This window comes from Aquarana catesbeiana, linkage group LG08 (genome assembly GCF_042186555.1).
Source record: "Aquarana catesbeiana isolate 2022-GZ linkage group LG08, ASM4218655v1, whole genome shotgun sequence".
NCBI lineage: Eukaryota > Metazoa > Chordata > Amphibia > Anura > Ranidae > Aquarana > Aquarana catesbeiana.
The window spans coordinates 225,771,486-225,781,420 of record NC_133331.1 but is presented as its reverse complement, the minus strand read 5'-3'; positions in this window follow the sequence as shown (position 1 = coordinate 225,781,420).

The following is a 9,935-nucleotide window of genomic DNA, read 5'->3' as shown; positions in this document are numbered from 1 at the left end:
AATTACATATTTTATTCATATGTAACTGTTTAGATATGTTAACTCATAAAATTGAGGTTGTATTGCTTCAGATTAGAATAAACAAAAACATAATTCTAGGAACTAGTTAGGTAATAATATATTTGTTTTAAGAAAAGAAAGAAAAAGCTTCCATTACTTCTGGATTATTGAACATATTTGTCCTAAAAAGTAATAAATCTATTGTTATTACCTGATAATATATAACTGAACAAGAATTTCCTTATTTCACTTATATATTCTAAGGCTATATGAATCAGAAGTAATAAGAAATATAACTGGAATGTAACATGATCCCACACAGTGTGTGACTATCAGAATGCAGTTACATTCAGTTATAAATATAGGTTTTTTATAGAGAACCATCTCTTAGTATAATAAATGAAGAGATATCAGGAATTAGGATGTCAGTCCATTGAATCTTCTTGGTCCATGGATGATGTGGCATAACGGCCTCTTTTGTGAGAATGATGATTCCCATTTTGTTCTGAAATTTTCTGGGTGCTGCCTGAAGGTGAAGATGACGTCATTCTTCTGCGTGTGGGAGTGTTGCTGCTTGTGGGTTCTGTCAGATTTAATTTTAAAAGGGTTTGTTGTAGTTCATCTGCTGATCTGCTTCTGTAAATTGTACCTTGGTAGTTAAATCTGACTGAAAAGGGGAAGCCCCATTGATACATAATGTTGTGGCGTTGCAGTTCCATTAGTTGGGGTTTCATGGATCGTCTTTTAGTAATAGTAAGTTGGGATAGGTCAGCAAAAATTTGATAATTGTGTCCTTGAAAATTAAGTTCCTTTTTTTCTCTTGCAGCAATTAATATTTGTTCTTTCGTTCTGTAATAATGAAATTTTGTGATTATATCACGTGGGGGTCCATCTTTCTTTTTGGCTGTGAGGGCTCTGTGTACTCTGTCCAGTTCTAAACATTCAATAGGGATATCTGGCTTTAGTTCTTGTAATAGAGCAGTAATAGTAGATTGCAGGTCTGTCACAGTTTCAGGTATTCCCCTTATGCGCAAGTTTGAACGTCTGGCTCTATTTTCCTAATCTTCGAGCTTAGTTTGAAGTATTAAATTCTCTTTTTTAATTGTTCCAATTCTGTTATATTTTCTTGGGTTGTAATTTCAATTTCATCCATTTTTATTTCTAAGGCTGCGGTGCGGTTTCCCAGCTCTCTTATTTCTTTGGTTAGGCTTTTTGTTATTTGGTCTGAGGTTTGTTTTAAAGCCTTATGAAGCCTCTTTTCAAATTGTAATAATATTACTGGGGATACTGAGGAGGCTTGTGGAGAAGTTTGTGAGAGGATTTGTTCTGTATCTGACTCAAATGGAGAGTCTTGCTGTGACATTTTCTGTCTGTGAGAGCGCCCTGATGCTGTATCTTGTGAGGTGACTGGAGCTGCTTCAGCTGCAGTGAGTGCCTGTGAGCTCTTTGTGAGGTGATTTTTATTTCTGCCACGGTTTCCTCCCAGTACCATATTTCCTGCCCAAACTTTCACAGTTTGTTCCCTGGGGAAAAAAGGTTCAAATGGATACCTTTTGAGCCTGCAGGCTCTGCTTTGTCCTTCTCTTCTCTCCTCAGCGGTGTGGAGCTCTAACAATGCATGTCTGCTCAGCTAGGCTCCGCCTCCTGCCCCCCTTTCACTCGCACTTTTAACACCCAATTTATAAGGTAATTTTAAGAAGCTGAAAAGATCATCTTGAGTATTAAGATTACTTAAAGTTTTTATCTGCTACTTTGTAATTGTACGAGGTGCTCCCATAGGTGTGCACAGCCTATTGCATTAGGGTGTGCACCCCAAAGCTCAAACACAATGCCTTGAAAAAGTATTCATACCCCTTGGAATTTTCCACATTTTGTCATGTCATGTTACAACCAAAAACATAAATGTATTGTATCAGGATTTTATGTGCTAGACCAACATAAAGTGGCACATAATTGTGAAGTGGAAGGAAAATTGTAAATGGTTTTCAATTTTTTTTTTTTTTTACAAATAAATACCTGAAAAGTGTGGAGTGTATTTTTATTTAGCTAACCTGAGTCAATTTCAATACTTCACTGCAATTGCAGCTGCAAGTCTTTTTGGGGATGTCTCTACCAGCTTTGCACATCTAGAGAGTGACATTTTTGCCCATTCTTCTTTGCAAAATAGCTCAAGTTCTGTCAGATTGGATGGAGATCATCTGTGAACAGCAATTTTCAAGTCTTGCCACAGATTCTCAACTGAATTTAGATCTGGACTTTGACTGGGCCATTTTAACACATGAATATGCTCTAATCTAAACATTCCATTATAGCTCTGGCTGTACGTTTAGGGTCATTGTCCTGCTGGAAGGTGAACCTCCGCCCCAGTATCAAGTCTTTTGCAGACTCTCTTAAGGTTTTCTTCTAAGATTGCCCTGTATTTGGCTCCATCATCCATCTTCCCATCAACTCTGACCATCTTCCCTGTCCCTGCTGAAGAAAAGCATCCCCACAACATGATGCTGCCACCACCATGTTTTACGGTGGGGGTGGTGTGTTCAGGGTGATGTGCAGTGTTAGTTTTCTGGTACACATAGGGGTTGGTTTACTAAAACTGGTGCAGTCAGAATCTGGTGCAGCTATGCATTGTAGCCAATCAGCTTCTAACTTCAGCTTGTTTAATTAGGCTTTGGCAATAAAACCTGGAAGCTGATTGGTTTCTATGCAGAAGTGCATCATATTTTGCACTCTCCAGCTTTAGTAAATAAACCTCATAGAGTTTTGCTTTTAGGCCAAAAAATTCAATTTTGGTCCAACTTTGGTGCTGACCAGAACACCTTCTTCCACATGTTTGCTGTTTCCCCCACATGGCTTCTTGCAAACTGCAAACGGGACTTCTTATGACTTTTTTTTCAACAGTAGCTTTCTACTTGCCACACTTTCATAAAGGCCAGATTTGTAGAGTGCATGACTAATAGTTGCCCTATGGACAGATTCTCCCACCCTTGATCTCTCCAGAGTTACCATGGGCCCCTTGGCTGCTTCTATGATTAATGCTCTCTTTGCCCGGTCTGTCAGTTTAGGTGGACGGCCATGTCTTGGTAGGTTTGCAGTTGTGCCATACTCTTTCCATTTTAGGATGATGGATTGAACAGTTCTCCATGAGATGTTCAAAGCTTGGGATATTTTTTTACAAAAGTATTAAGGTACTCAAGCGCTAAAGTGAATATATAAAACTGTAAAATATTGTGCAAAGTAGTGTAAAAAATAAATAAATAAATAAACTAATATATAAAAAAACTGATATATAAAAAAGAGTTCAAATATCCAGATACTGCAGCTGCAATCATTCAGTGACACCCCACTTATAAATAGTTAAATAGATAAAGTGATGCGCTCGTAATATCTATAGGATATCCTACTATTCAATGTGCTGACAGGTCACATTCTACTTGTGGATACTTTGTTACAAACTATACAAAAACTTGAACAGTGATTAGCATAATATAAATAAATATAAATACAATGTGTTGAAAAGTCTGCTGTGAAAGTCTAATTGGAGACCTCCCGGAATACAAATCCAAAATTTAGTTCACCATTTGTTCTTGTGAAATAAAAAACAAACAAAAATATGTGGAAAAAGGTGGTGAAAAAAAAGAGTGAAAAATATATTAAAACAGATATGTATGAAGGGGTTGAAGGGCGGGACTTTGAGTGAAGCACATGGATGCATTGAAGAAATGAATTTAGAAAATGGTTTATTAATTGGGTCATTTCTTAGAACATAGGTTGGGGGTATACAGTTCGGTACATAAATTATATATCAATACCTCAAATTACATATCACATATAGATGCATTGTCCAACCACAGTTTAAAACAGTATTTTACAAGTACACGGGTCACATGATAACGTGATTAATTGCATTGCAGGGAATACTCATAAAAGTAGTTTGCGCATTAAAGCGCCATTAGAAATATTAGTAAAGATGAGATAACTCCTGTTACTTCCCGGAGCTGTGACTAGCACTGTGGGTTTTCCCACCGCCCCCTCCTCCCACAGGGTGGGCGGGATTTCCCCCACTGCTCGTCAGCGCCATGCAATCAGTGTCAGCTGTTTGGTGTCTACTCGGCACCTATAAATCAGCTGGCCGGCTTCTCCATCTCCAGCAGTGGGGAGATCAGGTTGACGCCCAGGGCTGGTCACGCCGGGCTCTTTTGGAGTGTTCCCTGTTCCTCACTTGGCTACAGCATGACGTTGGAGGTCGGATCTGGACGGCTCACCCGGCTGGGGCTTTCTCCCCCCCAAGGTGTGATTGGCACCTCTGTCTTTGATGCTTAGTTTTATCCTCACACCACTTTCTATGGCTCTCTTGTCCAATTTCACTGTGCAGCAGGCTATCTCTTTCCTCTTTTTTCACTTCATTTATCCTCATTTGCTTTTCCCCCTTTTTCTCCCCCTTCTCTCTTTCCTCCTCTCTTCCCATTGCCCATCTTCCCTCTCCTTTTCCTTTCCTTTCTTCACTTCTTTTTGTTTCCTCACTATGATCCCCATCATCTCTCACTCTCCATCACTGCACATTCCCCCATATTCTTTTTCCATTCCAGTGCACTTCATTCACTGGCTGTTTCTCTCCAGCAGGTTCCCCCACCTGAGGCCATTCACTTCTCCCATGCACCATACCTCCTATTCACCTCTTTCCCATCACCACTTGGGGTCATTGCCGCTGCTGTCTGCACTGCCGGGTCGGGCCCCCTCAGCTCCGGGGAGTGGCATCTTTGGCCGGATTGTCGTGTGCGGCGATGATTTCTCCCATGCGCGGTCACGCTCATGTAAGTTTGTGGGACAAATGTATGGATATGTGTAGGGGTTTCACATTTTCTGCATTTGCCCACGCATTTTTTCAAATAACCACCCATGTTCCTATTTTTCATCTTTCCAGATAACTAACACGGTTTTGCTCCTGACGAGCGACTTTAAGGTCCCAAAACGCGTAGAGCTAACAACTACCGTTACAACAGTGCATTCATGAATCTACCACGGCCATTTCTCTTCACCAAGTATATTTTCTCCTTTTTTCCCAAGTGATGCTTTAATGCATCCATTTTTGTTTTCCAGTATCATTTACACTGCAATTAATCACGCTCTGAAGTGACCCGTGCAACTGTAAAATACTGACATATATTTCCTACCAGAGTCATTATGTATGTTTTTAGATTATTTTTCCTACTTATCTCATCTTTACTAATATTTCTAATGGCGCTTTAATGCGCAAGCTACTTTTATGAGTATTCCCTGCAATGCAATTAATCACGTTATCATGTGACCCATGTACTTGTAAAATACTGTTTTAAACTGTGGTTGGACAATGCATCTATATGTGATATGTAATTTGAGGTATTGATATATAATTTATGTACCGAACTGTATACCCACAACCTATGTTCTAATAAATGACCCAATTAATAAACCATTTTCTAAATTCATTTCTTCAATGCATCTGTGTGCTTCACTCAAAGTCCCGCCCCTCAACCCCTTCATACATACTTATATGGGATGGAGGATGGGATCTGTACGGCCCCCTTCCTCATACAAAGTCCCACCTTTTGTTATTTTCTTAATTTTTATATTAAAACAGATATATTAAATAAATATGTAGTTGGTAACAATTATAAAAGGATTAGAATTGTGTGGATTCCCATACACCTTACTTGAAAAGGTGATTCCTTTGCAGGTTAGAAGAAAAATGATGATGAGGGAGATGGGCAGAGCCTAGCGGAGCAGACATGCATTGTTAGAGCTCCGCACCGCTGAGGAGAGAAGAGAAGGACAAAGCGGAGCCTGCAGGCTCAAAAGGTATCCATCCAGGTATATGTTCCCTTTTAATTGATTGTAAACAATAAACTGTGTTTTTTTAAAGAAAAAAGATATATAGTTTCCCTTATGTATAGTCTACCTGCACCATTAAAATCCCTTTAGTTCTCCTGATATAGATATCCATTTGAACCTTTTTGCCCCAGGGAACAAACTGTGAAAGTTTGGGCAGGAAATATGGTACTGGGAGGAAACCGTGGCAGAAATAAAAATCACCTCACAAAGAGCTCACAGGCACTCACTGCAGCTGAAGCAGCTCCAGTCACCTCACAAGATACAGCATCAGGGCGCTCTCACAGACAGAAAATGTCACAGCAAGACTCTCCATTTGAGTCAGATACAGAACAAATCCTCTCACAAACTTCTCCACAAGCCTCCTCAGCATCCTCAGTAATATTATTACAATTTGAAAAGATGCTTCATAAGGCTTTAAAACAAACCTCAGACCAAATAACAAAAAGCCTAACCAAAGAAATAAGAGAGCTGGGAAACCGCACCGCAGCCCTAGAAATAAAAATGGATGAAATTGAAATTACAACCCAAGTAAATATAACAGAATTGGAACAATTAAAAGAAGAGAATTTAATACTTCAAACTAAGCTCGAAGATTACGAAAATAGAGCCAGACGTTCAAACTTGCGCATAAGGGGAATACCTGAAACTGTGACAGACCTGCAATCTACTATTACTGCTCTATTACAAGAACTAAAGCCAGATATCCCTATTGAATGTTTAGAACTGGACAGAGTACACAGAGCCCTCACAGCCAAAAAGAAAGATGGACCCCCATGTGATATAATCACAAAATTTCATTATTACAGAACGAAAGAACAAATACTAATTGCTGCAAGAGAAAAAAAGGAACTTAATTTTCAAGGACACAATTATCAAATTTTTGCTGACCTATCCCAACTTACTATTACTAAAAGACGATCCATGAAACCCCAACTAATGAAACTGCAACGCCACAACATTATGTATCAATGGGGCTTCCCCTTTTCAGTCAGATTTAACTACCAAGGTACAATTTACAGAAGCAGATCAGCAGATGAACTACAACAAACCCTTTTAAAATTAAATCTGACAGAACGCACAAGCAGCAACTCTCCCACACACAGAAGAATGGCATCATCTTCACCTTCAGGCAGCACTCAGAAAATTTCAGAACAAAATGGGAATCATCATTCTCACAAAAGAGGCCGTTATGCCACATCATCCATGGACCAAGAAGATTCAATGGACTGACATCCTAATTCCTGATATCTCTTCATTTATTATACTAAGAGATGGTTCTCTATAAAAAACCTGTATTTATAACTGAATGTAACTGCATTCTGATAGTCACACACTGTGTGCGATCATGTTACATTCCAGTTATATTTCTTATTACTTCTGATTCATATAGCCTTAGAATATATAAGTGAAATAAGGAAATTCTTGTTCAGTTATATATTATCAGGTAATAACAATAGATTTATTACTTTTTAGGACAAATATGTTCAATAATCCAGAAGTAATGGAAGCTTTTTCTTTCTTTTCTTAAAACAAATATATTATTACCTAACTAGTTCCTAGAATTATGTTTTTGTTTATTCTAATCTGAAGCAATACAACCTCAATTTTATGAGTTAACATATCTAAACAGTTACATATGAATAAAATATGTAATTGTTTACTCTAAAAGGGTTAAAATCCCAAAATAATTCAAACTATCTTCGTCAATATCAAAGTTATTAACAGTACCTTTCTAACTGAATTATTTAGCCTAGGGCAAGACTAACCATATACAACCATCCTGGAATAAATAATTTCAACAAAAACTATATTCTGCACTCCAATTAATGAAACATCATTTTGATGTCTTTTGACATAGCACTTCTCTCCTGTAAGCGGAAGATCCGTGTACCCCCATTAGCCCTCCTCATTCTCCCAAACATATTATGTGGGAGTGTGACGAAGGCACTTATTCCCCTGAGAGAGATATTTATTCTCTTTCACGGGTAAATTGTGATTACTTGCAAAAAATAATTTATACAATGTATCATCTAATCTCATATGTTTTTTGTTTACTCTTTACTCCAGAATTCACTGGTTTCTTTTCTATCTATTCATCTCTTCAGTCCACACAGGTTGATCTACGCAGTCAGCTCTGCATAACAAAAAGTAAGTCAAAACTATTTGATCTGTTGCCATGGCACCACTGAATATACTTTCCCTGAATGTTCAGGGAATAAATGTCCCTCAAAAAAGGACCAAAGCCTTCCGTACTTTTCATAACAAGAAGGCTCACATAGTATGCCTCCAAGAAACACATTTCACCAAAGATTCTACTCCAAAATATATTTCTCCTTTTTATCTACAAATTTACACGGCTTCTGCCTGTACCAAGCAAAGGGGAACTCTAATTGCATTTCACCGATCCACACCATTCACCTTATCATCAGAAATTAAAGACCCAGAAGGTAGATACCTGATACTCATGGGTTATATAATGGATACAGAAATCACGGTGATTTCCTACTACGCTCCTAACAAACAACCTACACCATTCCTCTCACATATATTACAAGTGATTAATACACACAAAATAGGAACAGTGATAATGTGTGGGGATTCGAACCAGGTTCTCCTCCCATTTCTAGATAAATCACCTTTTACACCATCCAAAATAACCTCTAGATTACCTTTTTCTCAACTTCTTTCCAAATACAATCTGGTAGATTCGTGGAGAGAAAGTAACCCAATGAAAAAGAAATTCACTTATTTCTCGCACCCTCATCAAACCTTCACCAGAATAGATCATATTTTTCTAACAATAGGAATGATACCGGAAATTATTGCATCAGATATAATTCCGATTCCGTGGTCTGACCATAATGCAGTATACACTACTATAGCCTCAGCCATACCAAAAGCGCATGACCCAACGTGGTACTTACCGGACATAATGCTCAAACACCCACTACATCAGATGGCCATTGAACAAGCTTTAAAGGAATACATATCAATTAATAATACAACAGACATCTCCCCAATAACACTGTGGGAAGCTCATAAGCCTGTCTTGCGTGGTACAATACAAAGACAAATGGCACTATTTAAACGGGAACGCAAAAATCTAGCAAAAAAACTAGAACTCAATTTTAATGCAGCCTACATATCATTTCAAGATAATCCATCTCAGAGTACAAAATCTCATCTGGAAAAATCTAGATTGGAATACGATCTATTTCTCACTGAGTCAGTTGATAAATCCCTCAAACGCTCCAAACACAATTTCTACATGAATACAAACAAACCAGGTACATATTTGGCTCGGGCATTAAATTCAACTAACAAATTTTTCAAACCAATACGTTTGAAATTATCAAAAAATGTTTACACTTGTAATCCAGTTAAAATAGTCCATAAATTTCACTCACATCTCGCAACTTTATACAAGACAAACAATGAATTTAATCCTACAGAGGCTGAATCCTTCTTCTCAAAAATAACCTTACCTGAGTTATCTCAGAATCAAAAAAGCAGTTTGGATGAGCCTATAACTATAGATGAAGTTGCTAACGCCATAAAAGACCTAAAACTTAACAAAAGACCAATCCCAGACGGCTACTCGGCTTTATACTATAAAACATTCTCAGAAATACGCTCTCCCATTCTCACTGAAACTTTTAACAAACTTCTAGATGGACATTCTTTTCGGCAAGAAACACTAATGGCAATTGTTTGTATGATCCCAAAACCCCTTTCTGATGATACTTCCTGTGTGAATTATCGGCCTATCTCTCTGTTAAACCTCGATATTAAATTATTAGCAAAAATAATAGCAAAACGCCTCAATAGCATTATAGGAAAATTAATACATAGAGATCAAGTAGGCTTCATGCCAAATAGACAGGCAGGCGATAATATACGCAGGGCAGTGTTATTGGCACATATTGCTAAAAAACGGAAAATCCCTTTATGTTTTCTATCTCTCGATATTAAGAGGGCATTTGACACAGTATCCTGGCAATATATGCAATATTCATTACAAAAATGGGGTTTTGGACCCCACTTTTTAACATGGATCAAAGCATTAT